Consider the following 26097-nt stretch of genomic DNA (forward strand, 5'->3'; position numbering starts at 1 on the left):
TCGGCTGGCTGGGCCAGACAGCGAGGAGAGATTAGCTGCAAAACAAAGAAAGCATCTGACTGAGAGGTTTTCCTCTGGACAGACCAGGGATGGGATAATGCAGGTCCCAGGGCAAGGGAGAGCCCCTGTTTGGGGGTGTCAGGACTCCCACGCCCCAGACAGATGAGGTGTGGGGGAGGGGAGGAGGGTGTCAGGACTCCTGGGTTCTCCTCCCACGCCCCAGCCAGATGACGTGTATGTGGGGGGGGAGGGTGTCAGGACTCCTGGGTTCTCCTCCCACCCCCTCAGCCAGATCAATGATCCCTTGTCCCACCGGGAGCCTCCCACGCCTGCGAGCGTGCAGAGCCCTGGCCCCCTCCGAGCCGGGTGTTATGCCCCATGCAGGTCCCGGGGCGGCTGAGGAGGCGGTATGCGCTATTCAGCTTCCGGGGTTCATCCGCCACCTCCCTGGACTCCCCGCGCCACGCCCCGCCTCCGCCTGGGACCGCCCCCCCTCGCCGAGTCCCCGCCCCCTTACCGAGAGGAGTGAGCCCCCCCCACCACCACGGAGATCTCGCGAGGCCGAGCCGCGAGTCCCGGGCATGCGCAGTGTTTCGCCCGAGGGGGGAAAGGGGCGGAGCGTCCGTTCCACCGCCTCACGGAGCAGCCGCCATCTTGTTTCTCGCCCGCTTCGCGCTCGCTCCGTTCCTCGTCATACCCCCCTCCCCTCTCCCTTCAGCCGGGCGGGAGGCAGAGCGGTCGCGGGTCCCCTCCCCTCGGTGCCCGAGCAGAGGAGGAGGAGGTCGCGGCGCAGGCCGGGCTGGTGAGTGAAGGAGGGGGGGATAGGGATCCGGTGAGGGGGGCGGGCCGGCCCGGGCGGGGGCTCTCCGGCTGAACTCTTCCACCAGCCCGGTCCGCTCCCATTGGCCGAGCTGCCCCATCCTCGCCGATTGGCTGGTGGCGAGGAGGCGGGCAATGAGGGCTTCGCGGTGATTGGCTGTGAGAGGGCGGACCGTGGAGAGGGCAGGAAACTGAAGCACCCCCCCCCTTTCCCTCTCGCGCTGACGGGGTGGGGGCAGGGCGGGAGCGGGGTCGGTGGTGGCGGTGGTACGGTGGCCTAGCAGGCTGGGGGAGGGGCTTGCCAGTGGGGCTGGATGCCCTGGGTGGGAAGAAGGTCCAGGGGGAGCGTTACATGTTGTTTAGGGAGTATGTGGTGGGCTGGAGGTTTAAGCTAAGCAGGTTTAGAGAAAGGGGTGAAATGAACCCTTTGAAGCAGCACAGCCAGACCGCTCACAGGAGTGGAGCAGGCGGAGCCCTGTGTCCCCTTGAGGGTGAGGACTTGCACCATACATACTGAAATGATGACAGGTTTCAGAGGAGCAGCCGGGTCAGTCTGTGTTCGCAAAAAGAAAAGGAGGACTTGTGGCACCTTAGAGACTCACCAATTTATTTGAGCATCAGCTTTCGTGAGCTACAGCTCACTTCATCGGATGCATGCCGTGGAAAATACAGTGAGGAGATTTATATACACACAGAACATGAAACAGTCTGTATGGTACGTAGTGAGCTGTAGCTCACGAAAGCTTATGCTCCTATAAATTGGTTAGTCTCTAAGGTGCCACTAGTACTCCTTGTCTTTTTGTGAAATGATAACGTTGTTTATAAAGCACTTCCTCCTCCTTTTCCAGTGAGTGTGAGCGGATCCCTACACAGTAGTGCATTCTGCTTCTTGTGCAGCAAATGTGCAAGATACGGGAAAGATCAGGCGCTTGCTTGTTACCAGTTAACTGCAGCTTACTCACTGAATCCAGCCATTAGGTTGATGGGAGGGCTTCTAAGTGGAGCTTGCTTTGCTTCCTGTGACAATGGGTATTGAATGTCTTCCAGGATTGTCGTGCAAAACCTCAAGTTATTAAACTTTGCATCTGAAATACAGTCCCATAATATCCCAGTTTCTCTAAAGTTGAGCAAGGATTGACTCCCAGTGGGGAGGATATCCAACCACAAAATATTAGTCACATTATTTTGCCCATCTATGGCATCTTTCACCTGAGGATCTCAAGAGCATTTCTCCTTTTCAAAGTCTGACTCAATATTTAACCTTTGTAGGGGGTGCAGGGGAAGAGGAAACCCTTAAAAACAACTAAAACCACTAGAAATGTCTTCACAATGAAAAATCATCGAATTAAAGCAATTGATTTTTGAACACATTCCCATGTGGTGGTTGAAACCCAAATATGGCAGCACTAAGAACCTTGAAAGTGAAAATAACTATAAACAGAAGTTAAACTGACTGCTTTTACTTTAATTTCTCAAACTGAGATAGATGAAAACATTAAACAGCATCAGCGGGTAGCTGTGTTAGTCTGTATTAAACAGCATAGCAAATAGGCTTGAAATCCATTCTGTGAAGTAAATAGGTGTTAGTCATTCCCATTATGTGATCACTCTCCCAATTCTATTGAGAAAGTTATCTGGCCCTTATCATTGTGGTATCTGATCATCCCATAGTCATTAATAGGTTTTATCCTTGCATCACCCCTGTCAGGAAGGAAAGTACTATTCCTGTTTTACAGATTGGAAACTGAGGCACAGATTTAATAACTTGCCCAAGGTCACACAGGACGTATGTGGTTGATCTAGGCATTGAACTCAGGTGTCTTAAATCTTAGTCTGGAGGCCTATTTGCTAGACCATCTTTCCTCCTGAAGTTTTACAGCATGTCGCTCAGATCTAGGATTAGAACCCAGAACTCTTGACTCCCGGTGTAGTGCGTTAATGGTGTATTGTTTAGAAGAAAATTATCATCATGCTTTTTATTTCTTACTAAGCCCAGTGTCCCATATGAGATTTCAAGAAGAAACTCCTGGTATTGAGAGCTCCACTCTATTTTAGCAACTCTGTGAATAAGCCCTTGTAAGTACCCTCATTAGTTGCCAGAGTCTGTGCAGTTAGATTGAAAGTACCATTTCATGTCAGTGTGATAACTGTTAGGAATTGTGGTGCAGAGTAAAGGACTTGGCAGCATGCAAGGCATAGTTAACTTTTTTATATTAGCCACGGACAAAATAACCTAGTGTACAGCTCTTCACTTCTTCCTGACCTAATATATTCTAACATAACTTATTTTGGTTCACCTTTCACAATGAATTACAACTTTTTCACTCAAATGTTAATGAATTTGCTTTTAGCTAGAGTTCTTTATTCCTACTGAACACAGTGGAATGAATGAGTTTAAATGCCATTCAGGGTGGAGACAATTCTTGGTCAACTAAACTGGAAAGTATTTTGGTTTGGGACTGACGCTGGATACCCCTACACAGCAGGGTAAGATTGTTATTTAGTAGTTATATAGGAGACTGAGAATCAGGACCATTAGAGTCTATTCCACCTGGCCGGCTGGGTGACCCTGAGCAAGTTGTTTAACCTATACTACTCTTCCCTCCTCTGTAAAATATGTAGTATTTTTGCCTATTTCAGAGAGTTGGAAGAAGTAACAAAATCATCCGTGATAAGGTTTGGGGGAGTGGTAAAAGACTCAACTGCTTCTGCCTAGGGAAGTCTTGGAAGCTCCTTCGCTGGAGGTTTTCAAAAGGAGGCTGGATAGCCATCTGTCTTGGAGGGTTTAATCACAACAAATCCTGCATCTTGGCAGGGGGTTAGACTAGATGACCCTTGTGGTCCTTTCTAACCCTATGATGCTGTAATGAATAGGACAGGTCACTGACAGAACAATCTAGATTGCGTGATAAGATGGGCTCATGTAAATATTATGCATTTTAATATGCCTAAATGTATACATTTAAGAACAAAGAATGTAGGCCATAGTTAAATAGTGGGGAACTCTATCCTAGAAAGCAGTAACTCTGAAAAAGATTTGGGGGTCATAGATAATCAGCTGAACATGGGCTCCCAGTATGAGGCTGTGGCTAAATGGGCTAATTCAACCCTTGGCTGCATAAACAGAGGAATCTCAAATAGGAGTAAAGACATTATTTTACCTTTGTTTTTGGCACTGGTGCAACTGCTGTTGAAACATTATGTCCAGTTCTCAGTAACGTTCTCTACCAATATTTGTCCCACGCTACGTAACATCCTGGTATGACTCTTAATGCTTTTACTATACTAGGCTTGTTTGTGCCAAATTTCTTACAGTTGCTATCACCGATGGTGTAAACAAGGCACTGGCAGCAGCTGGTGTTTTAAACGCTGTGCCGTGTGGACCTGTAGGAGAGGGCTAGACAACACTTTTTAAATGCTGGCAGGTGCCTGGAGCCGTCTTTGTGCTTACACTCCTACCTGTTGTGCTGAATGATTGGCACCAAACATGGGAAATTTGGGGCAAAAAAGCTCATGTGGACACCCTCTAATTCTAAATAATTCCTTTCCCTTCTTGCATCTGAAGAAGTGGGTTTTTTACCCAAGAAAGCTTATGCCCTAATAAATCTGTTAGTCTTTAAGGTGCCACCGGACTCCTCATTGTTTGTTTCCCTCCTTGGTAACCCTTCAGATTCTTGTTAACAGTTATCCTATCTCATCCTTTGTCCAACGTGTATCTGAATTAGTTCTGTTCTGTTGTACAGTTTTTATGCCTGTGAGCTACCTGTTGTACATTAAGCAGTTGAGAGGGCCTAGAATATTGAGGTGCTTTGATAATTGGATATGGAGCCTTTCATCTCTAGGTTGCTGATTCAAATCCCTCTTCAACGGTTAATGACTAAAAGGGAGCATCAGCACCATTTGATGGCTATCTACATACAATGGCCTGAAAGCATCAATTCAACTACTTGAGGACAGTTGTCACATCACAGAAGCCACCTCTGTGTCAGTCTCGGTTGGTCGGTGGGTGGTAAAGCCAAACACGGACAGAGACAAAGCACCAACTAAAGGTGGTCCCTCCAGTTAAATGTTGGGAGGGCAAGGGGGGAGCTTGCTCAGTGTCTGTGTCTGAGGCACAGAATAAATAAATAAGTTTAATTCCTAATACCTGTTCATTTGGAACTCTGTATTGCCGTTAAATTTAGAAAGGAAAATGTTGTGCATGCTGTAAATTTAAGTTCTTTACAATGCTCAAGCTTCCCAGCTTCATAGGCCATCAGAATGTCATGATTCATCTACCTTTTGATTCTATGCACTTAAGATCAGAAATGTTTGTTTATTAGTCTCTATAGTGCCACTATCTGTTTTTTTTTTTAAAATGGTATATCTAAATACCTTGCAATAGATTGTCACTTCTGAAAAAACAATTCTTATCTGTAAGCATGAAATGATAACTTTCAGTAGCCAAGATAACTAATAAGCCATATAATCAGTCAGTGGTGGAAACGTGCAATTTACTTGCTGTCTTCCAGAATCTTCATCCCTTACTAGCTTTCAGGTGGGATTTTTCAAAAGTGCTCAGTATTGGCTTTACTCTCTTTGATTTTATGATAAGAATAAAGCATGTACAGTCTGTCCAGCAGATCGGAATAAGGTCCTTAGACTATGTAGTGTTACAGGGATATAATATAAGCATTACTAGATTTTTAGAGGTTTTTAAGAACAATATTATGAAGATTGAACTTTTGTTACTAATATTTCATGTGCCACTAAGGTAGATATTTTCTGGAATGCATTTATTTCTATCAGCTGTTTGGGTCTAACTTAATCTTTTCGTACTGTCTGTGTTTGTTACACTTCTTAACATAGAATAATGGAGGGAAAGATAAATTCACACTTATTGTAAGTGTGTAAAGCATTTTGGGATATAATTTGTTTGAAATCTGCTATACAAAATACAGATATGTTGCTGCTGTAGATGTTGCTAATCTCCGATCCAAAGCACAACATACATTCCTACTTCAGTATATTTATGAGCACATTCTGTGTTTAGTCCATTATTACAAACCTTGGGCCTGATCCAGAGCCCACTGCAGTCAATGGGAGTCTTTCTGTGGACTGTCTTCAGTGGGTTTTAGATTAGACCTGTTGTCGTATGAACATTGACCTTGAAATATAGCAGCCTCTGTGGCTTAATTGGCATAATGGTTTCTTTCCATTTTAGGCACATGTTTTCAGTTACTTTTAAACTCTATTGTTTTAAATTTTCTAAAGTTTTCCAGGCTTTTTCTCTGCCTGAAAGTGGTGATGACTTTATTTTAGAGGTGGTCTTTAGGAGAGTGTGTGGGGAGTGGGGTGGGGTTAAGAGCAAAAATAGTTTAGGTGTGGGGGGCGGGGGGGGGAAACCTGTTGTAGAAACAATACTTAGAACTCTTGTTTGAACATCAAAAATGACTGCTTTAGACTCCTGAAATATGGCATGGAAATAGCCTTCACTGACACTTACCTTTTAAGCTTTCCATTGGAAAATTATCTTGATTTGGTTGCCTTAATAGACTTTGAAAATTGAGTACTGAGCCAGCACAGAACACTTTTAATTGTGCTAAGTTCATAAACTCAAAGCTAAAGAAGGTCATGCTGCACAGGTGTGCAGAGCTAACACCTGCAGAGTGATAGGTAGGTAAAGGGTGTGGCATACTTGCTTCATTCATGAAATGTTTTGTAAGGTCAATGGTGAATTAGGTACCATGGAACTCTTTCCCCAAGTGAAGCAGTGAAGTTCATGAGGTAACTTAAGGTACTCATGCCTTGGAGGGAAAATCAGCACAGCTCCTGAGACTCAAAGTGGTTCTTTCCTACCAATATCTAGTGTGTGAAGAAGTGCTTCCTACTGTGATCCTCATGAGGTTCATGGGATAGGACATTCTGTGATGTGTAGGCAAATATTTCTACTTGATGATTTTATTTTTTTTTCAAATACAACGTAATTTTTTACAATTATGCTATCTGTGTAACATTCTACTACTACTGTGAGCGCCACACGGTCCATGAAAATCACTAATGAAAGATGCACAGTGAACCATTCATAACATACTACACATTAAGTAAAATGTATTTTAACTATTTATATTTCTCAGTGAACATTAATGGCATATGTCACCTATGTATACATCTAATTTAACTTCAGTTATCTGCCTCATTTCTTGAATTGCATTTATGTGCTGCTGATGAAGAGAATGTAGATGCAAGTGCAAATGTGTACATTTTCTTAAACAGTACAATACATAATAGCGTAGTTAAGCCTTGTATCTTACTGCATTCACAAAGTTAAGGGTTCACATGCAACCTGTAACTGTGGCACTTCAGGATTTGGGTGTCTAATTGTTCAACCTTAAAGTTGTCTTAGTTTGTTTTTGTTTTTGTTTTTTTAAATAAAATTACTTAGAATGACAGATCTGTTTTGGAAAACTATAAAAGGTCTTTATGCAACTAATTGAGACAAGGACTCAAATAGATTACTTCAGTTCTGCTACATTAAATTTAAGTCGTTAGTTTAATTGTCTTAGATTGGCTTTTCCTGCCTTATAATAAAGAAAAGCCTATATTGTTTTTACACAGTAACTTTCCAGTGTGTGCTTACTGTCGTCTCAGAATAACTGCTATATGGTACTGTATTGATGTTACACAGACAACCTATCTGGCCAATCAAAAGCCCCTAAATTATCTTAATTTTTTTTTAATGGACCTCAGCCAATAAGAAATCCTTGGGGTGGGAAATAGTATGACTGTACGTTAGTGTCAGGAAATCTGTCAGACATGCAAGAGCGACTACTTTAGATACAAAAACTGCCAGGATATTTGTATTATGTATATTTACTAAATATTTCCTTATATAAGTTTCCTTCTAGTTTGAAGTCTGTGTCTGACCCCTGTTCTGCATCTCAAGGTAACTTTAAAACAGGAAGTGTACAATGGAGGTTAGTGATGACATGAGCAGCCAATCCAGACTTTGTGAGCTTAACAGATAAAGGAGCTTAACCAATAAGACAGCAGCGGAGGCAAGATTTGGTGTCAAATAGCATGCTAGATTGAATGCCTTTGACTGTTAAAGTGGAAGGAGGCTGCACAGGGTTTCATTGGCGACTCGGGAGTTTTTCAGTGAGGCAGGGGTCAGCTGAAAGACAAAGAAAAATGGCGAATAGTTTGCTGGGAGGGCAGCTGTTCAGTTATGCACTGCATTGGACATTCCAGAACCATTTCTCTGCATCTCTTGCTGCCTTTGTTTCCTCTTCCTTTTTTGTGGGGGATGGATAGGAGTGACTTGCTTCTCCCTGTCTGAAGAGGGATAATTAACTGCATGTAAAATTAATGCAGTTCCTGGTAAGTTTAATTTTTGTTTTATGTGGAAATCACAGAAACTGTCTAGCTTTAAGGAGAGGAGATAAGTTGAACTGTCTCAGAAAATGGCCACTTTACATTCCTTGCATACCTTACATTGCACCTACTGTACCTTGTTCTGTTTGGATTTTGCATGCCCTTCAACTGTATTTTGCTACTTTAGTAGAGATAAGAGAAGATGAATGAAGAAACTATTAATTTTCAAGGAAGTACCGTGATAAAATACTTATTCTGAACAACGAATATGGAGGTTCAAAGCTTGAACTATTTTTCAGAATAATTTTTCTTTGTTCAAGTGCACTGAAGCTTTCATAGAAGAAGAAAATGTAATATTTTGAGTGAATTTTCTCCACATTTCCTTTTACTTTAAAGGTACAAAGAGCACCAGTGACACTGTTATGAATTTGTATACAAATATGCTTTACTGTCCAATAGGATTTCATATTGAAGGCCCTGAATCATAAAAGTTAAATTCTTTCATAACTTTCCCCCTGTATATCACAAATAGTTTTGCTTCTTTAAAATGGCTGTATAATGATGGGTAAAATTTTGCTCTCTTCATTCTCACTGCAGGATATTCATAATGTCTTTAGAGCCTGAGTGAAAAGGAGATACATTCATCCTTTAAATCTCATCCTTTATGAAGACCGCTAACATAACTCTTTAGATAGCATGTACTACAAAATGTCTGTCACTTCATTTACCGCCTTCCTAAAATTGTAGTACTCTTACTGTTATCAGAATGTGAAAGTCATAGTAAGTGCAGCACATTCTGTTGCCCTTGCAGATAATGCCACATTTTTAGGTTAGGGGATATGAAGCCTAACATTAGCACATAGGTTTCTAATCAGTAACTATTCAGTTCTTGTGAGTAATGAAGCCTTGTATCTCTTCTACAAACATCAACAAAACACTTGACAAGTATAAGCAGTTCTTTGTTTTCCTTTTTATTTGCAAATAAGGACTGAAGGTCACTGGAATGTTCCTGCAGTAGAGCAGTCTTACAGGGTCTGTAGTCCTGCAAAGGACAGCCGTGGAAACAGAGAATGAGAGAGTGCTTAGCTTAGAAGTTTTTCAGTGTAAAGGATTTGCATGGCAAACTGAATAAAAGACTTGTATTCCATATTTATTTAGTGCTCTTGCAGTTGAAATGGTGCTGCAGTGAAAGTTGCTGGAGCAAGGCCTTCCTTCGCTAGGAAGAGTGACCTTGAAATACTGCTGCTCCGAGTTTAGAGAATGAAGGACAAAGTTTGTTTATACCACGTTGAACTGGAAAAAAGCATCTAAGTTGAAAAATGAAGTTACTTCCGATGTCTGGGGACATTGAGGTTGGCATGAATAGGCTGTAGATCTAAATTAGAAATCATTTTCAACAATGATCCAAATTACATCGCAGTCCTTCTCTCTTCCCCATCCATACTAAAAGATTCTAAATCTCCCTGGCATTAGTCGTTGCATTGTCATGAGTGAACTGCATGACACAGATTCAGTATTCCCATTCTGATGCTCTTTATCTTCTTTCTAATCTTCAGTTATTGGCCAAGGAAGTGGTTTTCTAAAAGCTCGAAGTAATTATGTTTGTAGCTTATTTTTGTGTGGGAGATGGAAAAGCAGGCCAGAACATTATTTCTGGATTTTAAAAAAAGAATGTCTCTTCTGTGATGTTAATAACTGTGGCAATAAAGGCCTGCATGCTGGAATTAAACTTTTACCAAGAGTCAAGAATAAAAGGTCTGGGATTAGCATGATCTTCAGATACTAACTACTCAAAATATATATTTTGAATTTAAACTAATCACAACTATCAATAATGTCTTCTGTTTGCAGACAAAGCTTATTCAACTTCGACTTCTGGGTTGTATCAGTGCTAATTCTGGGTTGATTCCATGCTAGTCTCAAATCAGAGAGGGAGGTGAGGGGTGCTACACTAAGGACTAATATACACTTAAAACACTACAACAGAACAGCTGCCCTGCTTCAGTGCAGATGCTACCTATACTGATGGGAGGCATTCTCCTGTCAGCATAGATAATCCACCTCCCCGAGAGGCAGTAGCTAGGTCGACCTAGCAATGCCTACACAGGGACTTAGGTTAGGTTAACAGTGCCACTCAAGGTTGTGGATTTCTCACATCCCTGACCAATGTAGCTAAACTGATCTAATTTTTTGTGTAGACCAGGCCTAACATTAGCCAAAATTATCTGTACTGGAGGGTCCCTTTTTGTATGTGAACAGTAGTAATGTTAAAGCTTTGTACGGGGTTACCAGCCAGAATCAGTGGACTTTTACTGTGATTATAAAGCTCATTAATAACATTTTCAAGCAAAAGGATGAATGACATTTTGAAGTGTTCCCTGTTAAGATTAAGATTCCCCCCCCCCCCCCCAGAGAAATTTAAGCTAAGGTGCTTTGAACCATTTGGAATAGTGGAGGGGAGGTCAGAGGCTGGAAGGTGTGTGTGGGTGCTCACATGCTCACTGTAAAAAGAAGATAGGAAATCCTTACCAAAGGCACTTCTTTAACGTCCAGTTCTTACTACTACACATATCCTTGCTTAACATTGCCAGAAGTTCAGAGCTTAATTAAGATAGATACAATTTTATTTAACTATGTCAAGACGGCCTGAAGAACTATAAGTGTTTCAGTAGAGCTAGTAAGGGATTTATTTACAAATGGGACCAGTTTCTATCTACTTTCTTCCCCACCCACTGTGCAGGGCAGAAAGGGAAGGAGATGCACTTTTACCCCAATTTACTCAGTGCAGTAAACTTAGTTGGAGCCTAATCCTGTATTCTGTGCTCACCCAAAACTCCTATTAGTTTCTTTGAGAGTTTAAGTTGCCCAAGGAACGCAGGTTTGGGATCTCAGTTTGAGAGAAACAGATTTCATTTTTTGTGTTTCAAGTTCACTTGATGGTGAAGCCAGTTTTAGTTTAAACAAGGTACCTTATGTGTATTTCCCATTGTTATTGCAGTTGACTTTTTAGGTAGTGAAATTTTGGAGTTGAAGTTTATAGTGGGGAAAACTATTGTCCACAGGTTGAAAAAGTAGCAGTGGCTATAGAATGATTGAGAGTTGTACAAACCAAAGGGCTGTAAATTCGAGTCTCTTATGCTGTGGTAAAGCATCTATATTTTAACTTGTATGGTCATGTGAATCAGCCTCTGCCAATTTCAGGGCTTAGCCGATTTATAATAAAGTGAAATTGTTATGGTTTGTCTCTTGTACCCTCTTTTAAATGTTGTGTCTCAAAACATTAGTGAATTAATCTGATGCCTCAAAGTGTCCGGAAGCGTAGTCAGCACTTGTTATAAGAACATTGATTTCAGGAATAAACTTCCAAGATACTAAAACTTACTGGGAGTTATCTATGGGATATTTTTCCTTATAAGAGAGAATTATTTTACAATTCTGAGGTGTCTCTTGTTCAGGAGTCTTTTTGAGTCTGGGGGCTTTCTGTAGTCTGTTTAACTTCCTGCCCTACTTGGTCACTTTGTATAAAATTGGGTCAGTCTAAGTAGTCTTCTTTTTCTTTTGTTCACTGAAGGTGACGCAGACTTGTATAGGGTGAAGATTGGTGGCCCTTGTATGGTGTGCTGTTTATAGGACAGAATTGTAGAAGCTAGAAATGCACAAGACTTAGTGGATTATCCAGTCTACCTCCCTAGCAGTTCAACATCTGCTGGCCTCAAAACTGAGGCAATGGACTCCTCAAGCATTTCCTTATGTAAAAGTAGGATAGATAGGTTGTTCTTAATTTCATTTTTCACACAGTTTCTTTATTATTTACAAAGCACATGGAGTAAAAGAATGAATAAATAAATGTTCAAATAATTTTCCCATATAATCTTCATACACAAAATAAACCTTCCTGTCCAAAAAAAATCACAGCTGCTATACAACAAAAACCATGCAAATAGAAAAGAAAAAATATCTGGAAAATAATAAAAATTTCAAATCCATAATTATGCATTCATTAAATAATTACAAGGAGACTTTTTGCTTCCTATCACTTATTTTTATATGTGTGTTCTGCTGATAGTTTGGTGCTATTTTGAATTGTTCTTTCTGCCTTTTCCCCCTATTTGCAGTTTGATGATTGGTTCTAAAAATGCAACAGAAGAGCAAAGAAATATGTAGCACTTAGTGCTGCATTAAGATTAAATCACAACTTTACCCCAAACTTCCTGCAGCATCTGTGTTTGAGCTCAGTATCATATATGAACTCTGTCTGATCCAAATACTAAATAGGCGGTTAAGAACACTCAACTGGTTTAAGTCTTTCAGCCAGATAAATTGTTTGGCTGTCTAATGGTAGTAAAGTGTATGTGGGTATATGTGATTTGTTTCATCAAAAACCTGTCTATATTCATATATGTTGTGTATAAATAACTCTAGTATGTGCGGGCAAACATTAAAAACACACACACACACAACCCCCCCCCACCACACACACACACCCCTCCTCCCCACCAAAAAAAAGCGTATGGCCTAATCCTACGGTGTTTTAAGAGTATTTTGCCTGAGTAAGGACTACATGTGAGAAATATATGTATAATGCACAGTCATCTCTGCTGTTTATTTTTCCTATATTTTGTATTTTAAAGTCAAAACTTAACCAAACACTAAATAAACTTCTTATGTCATGCCCCAGATACAACCCAATCCAGGCTTTCTTGGACTATCAAGAGACAGCAAGTTCCAAAGGTGATGCCCCACAAATGAGAGCTATGTTGCTGGCTTTCACATTCAAGTGTTTCCTTTTGAAAGCCTAAAAAGATTTTCTCAAGGAAGTTAGAGTAGGGTGCATAGAGCCACTATTAATTTTTGAGTGGTGGTGGGAGGCAGGAGGGTATTTTCTCTGTTCTTAGATGTATTAAAGAGAGAGGAAATAAACTTGGGCTTCCTGAACACTCTTTATCTTTTTCAATTTTTTTTTCTTAGATGCAGAGTTGGTTTCATGAATCTTCCAGGGCTAAGAGAATTATTTTTTTGGATTTTCAAAGATTTTCTTTAGAAATGCTGCTTTTTGTTGATGATAAACTGTACACCATTATTTTTGTAGTTACAAGGGCTTCATTAATTATTAACCTTTAATTCTGTTAATTTTTTGAACAATTTTAACCATGTTTCTGAAAATATTGGTACTTGAAGGACACTCATTTTCACTTATGTGCTTATTGGACACTTACCGGATAGTAGCCTAAAGTCGTGTAGAAAATAGTGCATTATGTAGGTATAAATCACAAAATTCCTAAAAATACCGTTGAGTATTGAGGTTACTAATGCTCCAGCACAGGGCACATTCTAAATAAGTATAGTTTAAATGTATGCTGACATTTATTGCTGCCACATATTGGATCCTGAGAATATATTTGTGTGCCAAAACTCATCATCTTCAGTCCTTGAAATCAGATTAAACTATTTAATATATTTTTAGACATGTGACAAGTACACTTAATTTGTATCTCGCTGATGCCAAATAACAGCCCTGAAATTCCATCAGCATATTCTGAACAAATCTGAATAAGACACATCATGTCTCTGAGGAGTGAAAACTTGTCCCGTTAATTTCAGCAGTGCTTTTTAAAGTTAAATTTAAAACTAGACTACATCAGCCTTCCACAGTTCTACTCCTTGGGACAAGTAACTTTTTTTTGGGTGGGGGGGGGCGGAAATAGGTGAGTTAAATTATCATTCACTTATTCTCCATGCCGTTATCCTGAATAACCGCAAGGGAGTAACTTTTTGTTGTGCCTGGGCTGGCAAAGTCATGGTTTCCGAAGCTGTGTTGCTACACACAACGGTTTAAATTTATACAACCACAGTGTGTGTGTGTGTATAGAGAACATATTTCATACTAGGTTCCCTGAGTGAATGAGATTAAAGCCAGGAGACAAGTTGCACCCTTTGGGATATTGTTCTAATGTATACAAAGTAGTATTTTACCCTGTGAAATAGACCTTGTTCAAAAAGTGTTCAGATTATTAAAGAGGCCTTTTATATCTTTACTCAGCATTTGATATAGAAATTTATATATGCAAGGTATATCTTAAGAACACGTGTCTTTTTATCTATCTGAAGGCCCTCTGAATTGGTTTTTATCCTGTGTGGGGAAAAATCTTGCCAACACCGAAACCACACCTGGCAAGGATTGAGTGCAAAGGGAAAACACAAAAAAATCTTAGTAAATGTTTAACTTTTAAAGTACCAAATCTTAGCTGTGACCTTGTGCTCTCTGGTTCAAAGGAAGAAAGGAAACTAAAATAACTGACACTAACAGCAATTCAGATTAGTTTTGCTTACTTTTTAAATAATCACCTTTTTAAAACGTTGAGCATTTTACAATCACTATGACACTTGAGTCAGGTGCTGCACTAAGAAAAGGTCAGTTCTTGAGTCTCTTGCATTTAGTGTTGTGCCTTTCAATGCACTTAAGGTGTCTGGTGGTTCTATCATGGAATAAAGCCTATGGTGTGTTTGTCTAATTTGTAAATAAAACTGAGAACCATCCCTAGGATTAAAATTAGAGAAATAATTTTGCATAACAAATAATATATGCAGTCATTTTGTGTACAAAGTCACATGGATATCACAGTGGAGTTGTTTAACATGAGTTCTGTGATATTATGTAATAGAAGTACTTTGCCCGTAGTGCATTTCCAATGGGGAGCTCAAAATGCTCTATTAAAGATAAGTATTATCCCAGTTTTACAGATGGGGAAACTGAGGCATAGCAATTCTGACTTGTACAAGGTCATACAGTAAGTCATTGCCTGAGCTGGCAATAGAGTCCTGGCCCCTACTGTTAACAGCTAGGTGATTCTGCCTTAAGTTTATTAATTCACATGCAAAATTTAACACATGTTGGATATCTGGATGTTTATGCATACATCTCTTAGCATAATGTAACTTTGATTATGTGTATGGTCTATATGACAAATACATGCTTGCCAGAGTGTTTAAAGAATAGTTGCTTCCTTTTGCAGGTTACTACAACAAATGTGGTGTCTTGGTCCCTGATCTTGCAAAGACATAAGCACATGCCTAACTTTAAACATCAGTAGTTCCATTAAATTCAGTGGGATTACTGACACGTTAAAGTTAATCATATGCATAAATATTTTCAGGATCAGGGCATTCATCCCACGGGTTGCACTTCAGGAGGAGTGGCATGGCCAAATTAAGTTCTGCTTCACATGTGCACTATTGCTCACTTCACTGTAGTTTAATGGGTTACACATGGCACTGCAAGCTAGTAATTCCTCACTTCTGTTCATGGCTGTGCAACTCACTATGACCTTGGGCAAGTCTTGTGCCTCAATTCACCAAAATGGAAATAGGTAAAATACATCACAGGGGTGCTGCGGGAACTAATGTTTGCATAGTGTTTTGAAGCTAAAAAGAAACATATAGTGCTAGGTATTTATTATCCAAGCAACTTAAGCATATAAAGCTTTTTTTTTATTAAGGGGGGGGTTTTAAAATGAAAGTGAGGAATTATAGAAGTTTCTTGATCTAAAGGTATTAGAAGGAAACGTATTTTTAAATATGTTGGTTTGTGTGAAGCAGTTAAATATTTGCAGGTGCTCATTTTTATTTGAAAAAGCTTAAGGGCCATACTGTCTCCTTTAATATGTACATTAAGCCCTCATTGAAGTCAGTGGGAAATGTTCACGTTTACCTGAGGGAATGTTCGTCTCTTTGCAGTACTGTTGTGTGGAGATAGGTTCAACATTTATCCTGTAAATTAAATTACTCTAGCCATTTATAGAAAGATGTGCCTAAATCTCTTGATTCTGGTTTATATTCTAGCCCTAATTTATGCATAACTTATTTCCTGTGCATCAAGATAAGAATTACTGTGCTTTACCGATCACTGCATTGATGCTGCTGCTGTGTATGCTAGAATAATTGTGTTTAGCACTTACTAGCACTTTTTGTCTTTACAGTGCTTTACAGCACTCCTGGAATTTCCATTTTATGGAGAAACTGATGCAAATAGTTTGTAACTTGTCTGTGCACCTAGAAGGAGGTCATATCAGCTGTGATTAGAACTTGCGGATCCCTGATTCCCAGTCCAGTGCTGAGAGCATAAAACCATGCTTTTATGGCAGATGGTTTGGTGGCATACAGTATGATGCAAATAATGCAGAATTGCTGCAACCATATTCAAAATTTAATATGTAAATTTTCAGTCCAGTACACACTTTTTTGGATGTGATTCTGATTAATATTTATAGAAATAATGTGCTTAAATCCTGGGCAACGTAGATAGGTTTATTTCAGACAGTCTTCAGTATTGTGAAATGCTTTAGAAATTGCTACTTTTCACAATTTGAAATGACAGTTTGTGACATGCACAACACAACGGGGTCTCAATCCCGATTGGATCTTTAGGTGCTACCATAATATAAATAATTATAATAAGCATTTATATAAAACATTCTGTTTTATTTTGGTGTGAAGATGTAGAGGAACAGGAATCCCATTTTAGGGTCACGTCACTGAATCATGGTCAAGCAAGTTGGGGTCTCTAGGAACTATTATGCAAATAACCTTTAAGAAAAAGTGGTTAGAAAGGAAATTTACAAATCCCTAGGGGTCTGACAACCCACCTTCCTAATGAGGCCTTTGTAAACACTGTAGCTTAATTGCATCCTTTCCAAGGACATATCAAGATTTCTGGTGGATATTTAAAAGCTGGTAGATTAATTAATACCCTGCAGCCTGATATGAACTTTAAGGTTTGCTGACCAAATTTTTTTTGATTGATTGTATAGAAAAGCATGCTATTCCACTTTCCCAGAAGATTTCTTCACCTTTGGATGAATTGGTCATATTGTGAAAAGCTAGTTGTAACAGGATTCTGTACAGGAATTTGGGGTGTATCTGAGCCACCTTAACCTCCTGTGCCAGAAGCTTGTATGAAAAGCAGTAATTGAGTCACTCTCTGAAGTTGGATCAGGAGTGTCTGGTTAGCTCCAGTCAAGGAGTAAAAACATAGTTGCAGTGCATCTCAGAGCCAATTGGAAAGAGATAAATAGAGGTCCTGTGGGAAAACCCTAAGGACAGTTGTGCTTGAAGAGAAATATTAGGTTGAGGTTTAATTCTGTTGTTGTTTAAGTTGTCAATAAAGTCAGACCCCTGGAAAGTGGTAAGCATGGGCTTTTGTGGTATGTGTATGTGTACTGTGCTCATAGTAGAGTGAGGATTCTACTTGCTTACACGAGTATATTTATATTGCTACATGTTTAAATCACAGACACTTTGGTCCTCTTTCTTGACTTCCTGTGCATCAAGATATTAGAAGCATTTAAAACACAATTGGAAAATGCTTTTAAAAGTAGACTAAGGATCTTTTCCTGCTCACTGGCTCAGACAGATGGACCAGATGTGATTGAACAGAGCCTGAAGAGACCAAACTCTGCTTATTCAGGGAATTCTTTCTTACAATATAGGAAATCTAGATAAAATAAGTAGTAGGTTTTCCTCATATGATCACTTATTTGTTATCAGCTATGTAAATATTTACCCTCATTTATTGATTTCTGTTAAAGCGCCGCCTTGCTGGAAAACAGGGTGTTGATGTATAGAGTTAGTGTTTATTATAAAAGGTCCAAAGAGACTAGATATCCACTAATGTTGACAACTATGGGAGGGGGTCAAGACTGGTGTGTGTTTATTGTAGTTTCCTGTTTATAACTTTTCATTGCTTTAGTTGAAATTAGATTCTTCTTGGTTCCAAAATTAATAAATGGTTCTGCAGTGCCACAAAAATAGTTTTAAATAATATGTAAACATTAAATATATGTTTTCCCCCACTTGTTTATAAAAATATTTTTTCTGTATCAGACCTTTTTTGTTTCCACTTGTGGATATATCAAAAGTGGAAACAAACCTCTATACCAATTCAAATAACTTTTATATAACTATGACTGTATATATTGGGCCCTAGTTCTTTACAAATTGGATACCCAAGCTGCACATTCACTATTCTTTTTATGGACTGCTCTGAAACACTGAGCCCCTAAGACTCTTTCAGGTAATACCTCCCCATCTTCATGTGCTGTCTTTTGCCTGACCATCTTTCCATTTCAGGAGAGCTGGATGCAGGTCTCTTGTTCTTATCAGTGCCATCTCTTAGTCTCAGAGTAGCAGCCGTGTTAATCTGTATTCACAAAAAGAAAAGGAGTACTTGTGGCACCTTACAGACTAACGGCATGTGCGACTAGAGAGGCTGAGCACACTACTACTACAGCACTCAAGGTTCGACAGCACAGTATTAAAAACGCCAGTGGCTTCCTGGAGCCCTTGTCTACCCTAATGGTCCCTCTGTTGCTGCTTTTGGATCTGCATCAGTGTTAGCAATAGTGAAAACTTTCCCTAAAAATCTAGGGTTAGGCAAGGCCGGGCAGTTACTAACGTGTTCCAAATCCAAGCTAGGACCAACTAAGTGGGAAGTGGAGAAAGGGATGGAACAGTCTCTACCATAGTTAGTTTGGAAGCAAATCTGTCCACATTGTAGCACTAACCTTGCAATCTACACCCTTGTTTAAAAACTATTGTCAGCATAGTTCTGTAATGCTATCCAGAACCTTGTTTACCAACTATTTTACAACATGGTGCTCCAGCTTGGACAGGGCCTGACTCTGTTTGGGTGGTAAAGAGAACAGTCTCTCACCATGAAAGCCAGTTTAAAAATCTGAGCTTTTTTTTTTTTTCAAGCACATAGGATTCATTTTCTTTCTGTGACTGTAGTTGTAGTATCTTTATGCTGCCAGCTTGCTGCAGCTATATTATTTGGCCTCTGTCCTAGAGATTATTTGGAATGGTAAATGAAATACATTTGATGCTTTAACGGTATTTCTTGATATCAGCTGCCAGGCTGAAAGTTTATATGTCCTCTTGAATAGGCCTTGAAGCAGAGAAATGTACAGCAGGTTCAGGCACTGTCTCTTTTGGGAAGCAGTTATCAGACCATTGGTATGGTTTTTCAGCAGATGATTTCAAAGGAAGATTACAGTCAGCTCTTGGGACTGGAGCAGGACAATGCACATGTAGAAGAACAAGTGCTATTGATCAGTGGCCCAGAAACTAGCTTTCAGTACAGCTAAGACATTCTTATTGTTGCTGAGACTGTAAAATGTCACCTCATGCAGTTCATTTTCAAGCTCACAGTTTATATTCTGAAGTCAATGGGTTGAATGTGGCTTGTTAAAGGTAGGGCATTTGGCCTTTGCCATTAAAATGTAATTGCTGCAGTATCTGGCTACAGATAATGTGCTGTTCATATGTAGAAAGCAATTGTCATGCTCAGACAAATTTAAAGAAACGTGCTTTACTAAAACCTTATTAAAATACATGAACCCTTTTGTGAGAATTTCTTGCTTGCTAGATTGTCATGCTCAAGTGCTTGTGACATCATAATTTATTACTGTGGAGAGCAGATTCTTTGATACATGAGTGTGGGCTCTGCATCTCTGATATCAGAATCTCCCTTGAATTTTGGAGACTGCAGCAATCTATTTTGAAGTTTGTCGTCTGAGGACTTTTAGTCTGAAGCATTTTAAAAATATATCATAAAGATTATTATGAATTTTGACAAAAGAAATATTGCTCGCTTTCTGACGCTGCAAATATATTTCTGATTCTGTTGGCTTCCAGTTTTTTGTGTTGTGTGGTAGGCGAGGTGCTCTTTATTCTTCCTTTTTAGGTACTATTCTTCAATAACATGAAATATGGGCTCTACATTGTTTTTTCTTTTCTGCAACTGAGCTTCCTGATAGACCTTTTGTGAGTAGTGGATTTTGTAACACCAACAGCCTGCTGAGGCAAAATGATCTTTCTTGTTGGAGCACTAACCATTTTTAGCTCAGGCATGGTTTTCCTGTTCCTTTTGTACTTGGAAATGATATACTAGAATGTGACAGAATAACAAAATGCAGATATAAAAATGGTCTTGTATTCCTGAAGCTGCTTTCATTGAAATCATGAAATATATATGTGTACTAGAATATTTATTTATGGCATTTCATTAATGCTTCACAACATAAAGGCAAAAATACAGTAGCACAATTCAAAATGCAAAAACAGTGCATTCAGTGAGTAAAACTCATCAGATACATTAGATGACAAAGGAAATCTTTTATGGAGACACTGAACATTAATGTAAATAGAAAAAAAGTGAGAAAGTAAGAATGGAAAAATTCAAAGCCTGGCTTAGTAGCATATTAAACATGAGACTACAAGCCAAGATCTCCTGATGGCCAATCCTGGCTCTGCCATTAATTCACTTTATAGCCTTGGGCAAGGTGCCTAATCTCTCTTTCATATTTTCCTATATGTGAAATGGAAAAATCTTATTGTATTGGAGTATGATGAGGATTAACTGGTGAGTTTTGAATCTTGATTTGAAGATTTATAGTGCTGTATAAATGCTAAATACTCATACTGCCTGCTAGGAGGTTAGATAAAGTATGAGATGTTCCAGGACCTATAAGCAAGCACCCAGATCCTGCAGATAGGGGGGCACAGGACTTTCTGGTTTATATAACTTTCTCAGCAGAAATGAGGCCAAGGATTCCCAGGTTGAGTTTGAAATGGTGAGATTATTGTCTCCATGTACGATTTTAGAAGTTCATAAGCATGGCTATACTGGATCAGACCAATCCTGTCTTCTGACAGTGGCCAAGGCCAGGTGCTTCAGAGGGAATGAACAGAACAGGCAGTCATTGAGTGATCTGTCCCCTATCATCCACTCCCAGCTTCTGGCAAACAGAGGCTAGGGTCATTCAGAGTATCGTACTGCCTCCCTGACTAAAAGCTAATAGACATTGATGGACCTATCGTCCATCAATTTATCTAATCCTTTGTTGAACCTCATGATAGTGTGTTTGCCTTCAGAGCATCCCTTGGAAAATGAGTTCCACAGGTTGGCTGGGCATTGTGTGAAGAAGCACTTCCTTTTTTCTTTTCTTTTCTTTTTTTTTAAACTGTTGCCTATTAATTTCATTGGGTGGCCCCTAGTTTGTTTATGAGAAAGGAGTAAATAACATTCCTTTATTCACTTTCTCTACACCAATCAAGATGTTATAGACCTCTATCTTATCTCCTCTTTGTCATCTCTTTTCCAAACTCAAAAGTCCCAGTCTTCATAGTCTCTCCTCATGCGGAAGCTGTTCCATCCATCCCCCTAATCATTTTTGTTGCCTTTCTCTGTACCTTTTCCAATTCTTCTATCTTTTTCTGAGATGAGTGACCTGGTCTATACACAGCATTCACAAAATGTGGGCTTACCATGGATTTATATAGGGGCACTATAATATTTTCTGTCTCATTATCTATCCCTCTCCTAATGGTTCCTAACATTGTTTGCTTTTTTTTTGGTGGGGGGGAGACTGCCACTGCACATTGAGCGGATGTTTTCAGAGATCTATCCATAATGACGCCAAGGTATTTGTTGAGTGGTAACAGCTAATTTAAAGCCCATCATTTTGTATGTATCATTGGAATTATGTTTTCCAATATGTATTACTTTGCATTTATCAACATTGAATTTATCTGCCATTCTGTTGCTCAGTCACCCAGGTTTGTGAGATCCCTCTGTAACGCTTCGCAGTCTGCTTTGCACTTAACTATCTTGAATAATTTTGTATTGTCTGCAAATTTTGCCAACTCACAATTTACCCCTTTTTCCAGATCATATATGAATATGTTGAACAGCAGTAGTCCCAGTACAGACCCCTGGGGGACACTGCTTTTTACCTCTCTCCATTCTGAAAACTGACCATTTATTCCTACTCGTTGTTTCCTATCTTTTAACCAGTGACTGGTCCATGAGAGGACCTTCCCTCTTAGTCCTGGACTGCTTACTTTACTTAAGAGCCTTTGGTGAGGGACCTTGTCAAGGCTTTCTGAAATTCCAAGTACACTATATCCACTGGATCACCCTTGTCCACATGTTTGTTGGCCCCCTCAAAGAATTCTAAGAGATTGATGTGGTATGATTTCCCTTTACAAAAGTCATGTTGACTCTTCCCCACCAAATTGTGTTCATATCTGTGTGTCTGATAACTCTGTTCTTTACTATAGTTTCAATCATTTTGCCTGGTACTGAAGTTAGGCTTACTGGCCTGTAATTACTGGGATTGCCTCTGGAGCCTTTTTTAAGATGGGTGTCACATCCGCTATCCTCCAGTCATCTGGTACAAGAGCTCATTTGAATGATTGGTTACATACCACAGTTATGTACAATCATGAAGCTTCCATAAAGAGCGAAAGCAGAACCATAAACAGCTACTTAAGCATACAAAAACTCCAGTGACTATTCAGTAGATTGTTTTACTCTAGCACTACATTTTGTCTTCCTCTTGAGTAGAAGAGCTACTGTATATCACATATTTTTCACATACGGCTTTAAAATGCAAAATGGAAAAAAACATTTCACACAGGAATGGGATGCAATCTAGAGATCTGTAGATAAAGCTGTTAGCCTGGGGGCAAGCAATTTTGTTTAATTTCCTCTAGTCTTCTGAAATTTGATCGTCCCAGTCTGAGTTTATCCCTCTTCAGAAATGTGGGATGGGATAATACATTTCTAGTTTCATGTAGTATAGCATCATAAAAATCATATCATCCACCATAAACTCTAGTGATTTATTTTAATTATGCTGTGTTCTTTATTTCTCTTGATGCTGTTGATGCTAGTCAGCAGAGGCGTGTGGTTCGTGTTGACACTGCTTTTGAATTTAAGGGTCTCTTTCACACTGAGAGCTTCTAATTAAATTACAGTCCTCTTCTGCTGCAAGACTATAACCTTTTCCCTGTGGAAGTGTGTGTCCCTTTTACTATTTTGGGTCATTTTATATTGGTTTTATTTCATATTTATATTGGTTTTATTTCATATTTTATTTCATATTTTATATTGGTTTTATTTCAACCAGCTGCCAGAAAGATCAAGTTCTATTCCAGGCTCTGATATTGGCTTGCTGTGCATCTTGGGTTGAAGTACTTAAGTCAAAATCTTTAAAAGTAGCTTGTGATTTGGGTGCCTAACTCTTGGGTGCTCAACTGCAGATATCTTTGGCCTGATTTTTTTTTTTTTTTTTTTTTACCCCTCTTCCAGTAGTGCTAAATTTCGGTACCAAAAATTGGAGAACGTTTTGGAAAATGGCCTTAGCTACTCAATGGTTCTTTTTTCCCCCTTTATAAAATTGGGGGGGAAAAAAAAGAAGCATTGAGTAGCTAAGGTCATTTTCCAAAATAACCCCAATTTTTTAAATTGGAGAATAAGTAGAACTTCTGTGCCTCATAGGGTTGATTGTAAGATTTAATAATGTTTGTAAATGTTGTTTCTTGTGGTAACCTGCCGATACAGAGGTTGTTTTTGGCTTTGTAATTCTCAGCATTGATTCTGCTGGCTACATTAAAGAGCAGCATTGTTGGGACTTCTTTGTGCACTCATGTCCGGTGCTAAAAGGATAGTGACAAGATAATGCAGAGACGAGCTTAATGTAGGGAATATGAAGATCCCAAGGGTTCACAATACATCCCAGAGAGAGGAGTTTTCAGGAGAAGAGAGACAAAATGTAATGAAGTCTTAGGCCTTCTCAGCACAATAAATTTGTATCAGTTAAAACTAAATTGCTCTAGAAACTGATGTAGTTAAATCAGTGCAACTGTCTTCTTGTGTGGGCATTTTAATTTTGGTTTATTTACTTTATATTAATTTAGTTTAAATCAAATCTGACATAAGGAATTTGTAAATTGAAATCAGTGTGTGCAATCCTGTTCTTGTGTGGACAAAATTAACTAAATCAGTTTCTGTATAGCAGTTTAGCTAAATCAATATATTTTTCTTGATCCTTTCTCTGACATAGGCAGATGTAGTATCCTTTGAAGTAGAACCATCTCTCTCCAACACTTACAAGCCTGATTTGTAAACTATTTCTTTAAACCTATGTGTTCTGCAGATCGTACAAAACGCATCTGTTTGATCAAATGTTGTGTACTTTGAGAAATGAGTTTTCTTCCCACTGACCCTTTTTTATCTCTTCCCCCCCCCCCCCCCTTTGGTCTAATTAAACTGAAGGAAAACGGTTAGATCGGTGTAATCCTCCTTGCTTGCTTCTTCTTTTTCCTTTTGCAGCCTGACTTTCTAACTCAAATGTGATTTTTATTTTTTTTTCTTATGCCAATGACCTCTTGCATTAATGTTTCAAGATGGTCTAACCTGCCTAGGAGACAGATATCCAAGTTTGTTTTAAATAGTTTCTATCAGCATAGCATTCCTTCACGGGCACATCAGTCATTGGTGCATTGTGTTTCTGGCAGTATGTTTTTTTACTGGGGATAATTATTAATAGCTCTGTAGTAACCTCAAACTGCCGTCTCTTTACAGTTTCCTAATAATTATCTCAAGCAGTTATTTAAAGTAGCAATTATCTTTGAGTCAACCACTAGGCTGTTGATTCTGCATTCTGAAATATTGGTCTTGTATTTATTTACTTTGAAGATACGATTTTAACTTGTTAAGGGTTTTTTTAAAATTCTAGGCATCTTAGAGACTAACAAATTTATTTGAGCATAAGCTTTCGTGAGCTACAGCTCACTTCATCGGATGTGGATTTTCCACTGAATGCATCCGATGAAGTGAGCTGTAGCTCACAAAAGCTTATGCTCAAATAAATTTTAGTCTCTAAGGTGCCACAAGTACTCCTTTTCTTTTTGTGAATACAGATTAACACGGCTGCTACTCTGAAACCTTCAAAATTCTAAATCACTAGATTAAACTGGTTTTGAGCTCTTTCAAGATCTTGTGCTAATTTGTACAATAGGTATATATGGAATACAAGGGAAAACTTGCTTTAGCAGATACAGACAATAGAGAATAAAGCTTTTCATTAGTGTAACTTTAGCACTCCCTTGTCCTTCCTGTCTAACATAGTAATTTATTCACCAATTCATTGTCATTTTGAACAGTCTAATTGGAGTGGATTCTCAATTAAAAACAAACTGCACTACCTTTCATTATTGATATGAGCAATGATATACAGTTTGATACAGTCATGTTCAGTGCTTATTACATCAAAAGCTGTCATTTCTATTTCGAGAGGAAAAGATTCAAGAACCTCAACTTTTCTTCATGTGGTACAGATTTCACGTTCGGAAATAATGAGTCATAAAAGCAAGTCCATACAGTAGAACCTCAGTGTGAATACCTCGGGAATTGTGGTTGTTTGTAACTCTGCACAAAACATTATGGTGGTTCTTTCAAAAGTTTACAACTGAAGATTGACTTAAGTCAGCTTTGAACCTTTACTATGCAGATGAAAAATTCTGATTTTTAACCATCTTCATTTAAATGAAACAAACACAGAAACCGCTTGCTTACTTTGTCAGATCTTTTTTTAAACTTTCCCTTTATTTTTTTAGTAGTTTACGTTTAACACAGTATTATATAGTATTTGTGGGGGGTTTTTGTTGCTGCTGATGTCTGATTGCATAATTCCAGTTCCAAATGAGGTGTGTGGTTGACTAGTCAGCTCCTAACTCTGGTGTTCATAACTCTGAGGTTCTAATGCATTTCATATGGCAGTAGTAATTTTAAAAGGATACTTCCAAAATACTAATCTATTCTTTATCTTTTTTGCAAATGCCACCTTGAATAAAACTGAAGGAGAGGGTGTTAAAAATGTATATGTGTTACTTATCTTGGGTGTATTACTTATCTTGCCCTTTGCTTACTTTCAGAATTTTGCTGAGATTGGACAGTCTAATTATAGCAGAAAGTGAAATTGACAATCACTTTAATTTTTTATTCTCGTGCACAAAAACAATGCTGCAGTGTTTAATTAAACTATTTTCATTAATGACAAATCATGAAAACATTTCTGGTTT

General features: G+C 39.0%; 1 protein-coding gene across 3 annotated transcripts in view; it reads left to right on the forward strand.

Moving 5' to 3' along the window:
* Window positions 1–606: 606 nt before the first annotated feature.
* NFYC (nuclear transcription factor Y subunit gamma) overlaps window positions 607–26097 on the forward strand; it is a 58191-nt gene continuing 32700 nt past the window's right edge. For 2 of the 3 annotated variants that reach the window (XM_084652219.1, XM_084652221.1), the window contains exon 1: window positions 607–802. The gene's annotated coding sequence lies outside the window, so the exon portion shown is untranslated. Of the gene's footprint in view, window positions 803–7994; window positions 8179–26097 lie in introns of those variants that run through there. The other variant, XM_084652220.1, reaches the window with a different exon arrangement.

The sequence above is a fragment of the Lepidochelys olivacea genome, assembly GCF_965140295.1.
Source record: "Lepidochelys olivacea isolate rLepOli2 genome assembly, chromosome: 19".
NCBI classification, from domain to species: domain Eukaryota; kingdom Metazoa; phylum Chordata; order Testudines; family Cheloniidae; genus Lepidochelys; species Lepidochelys olivacea.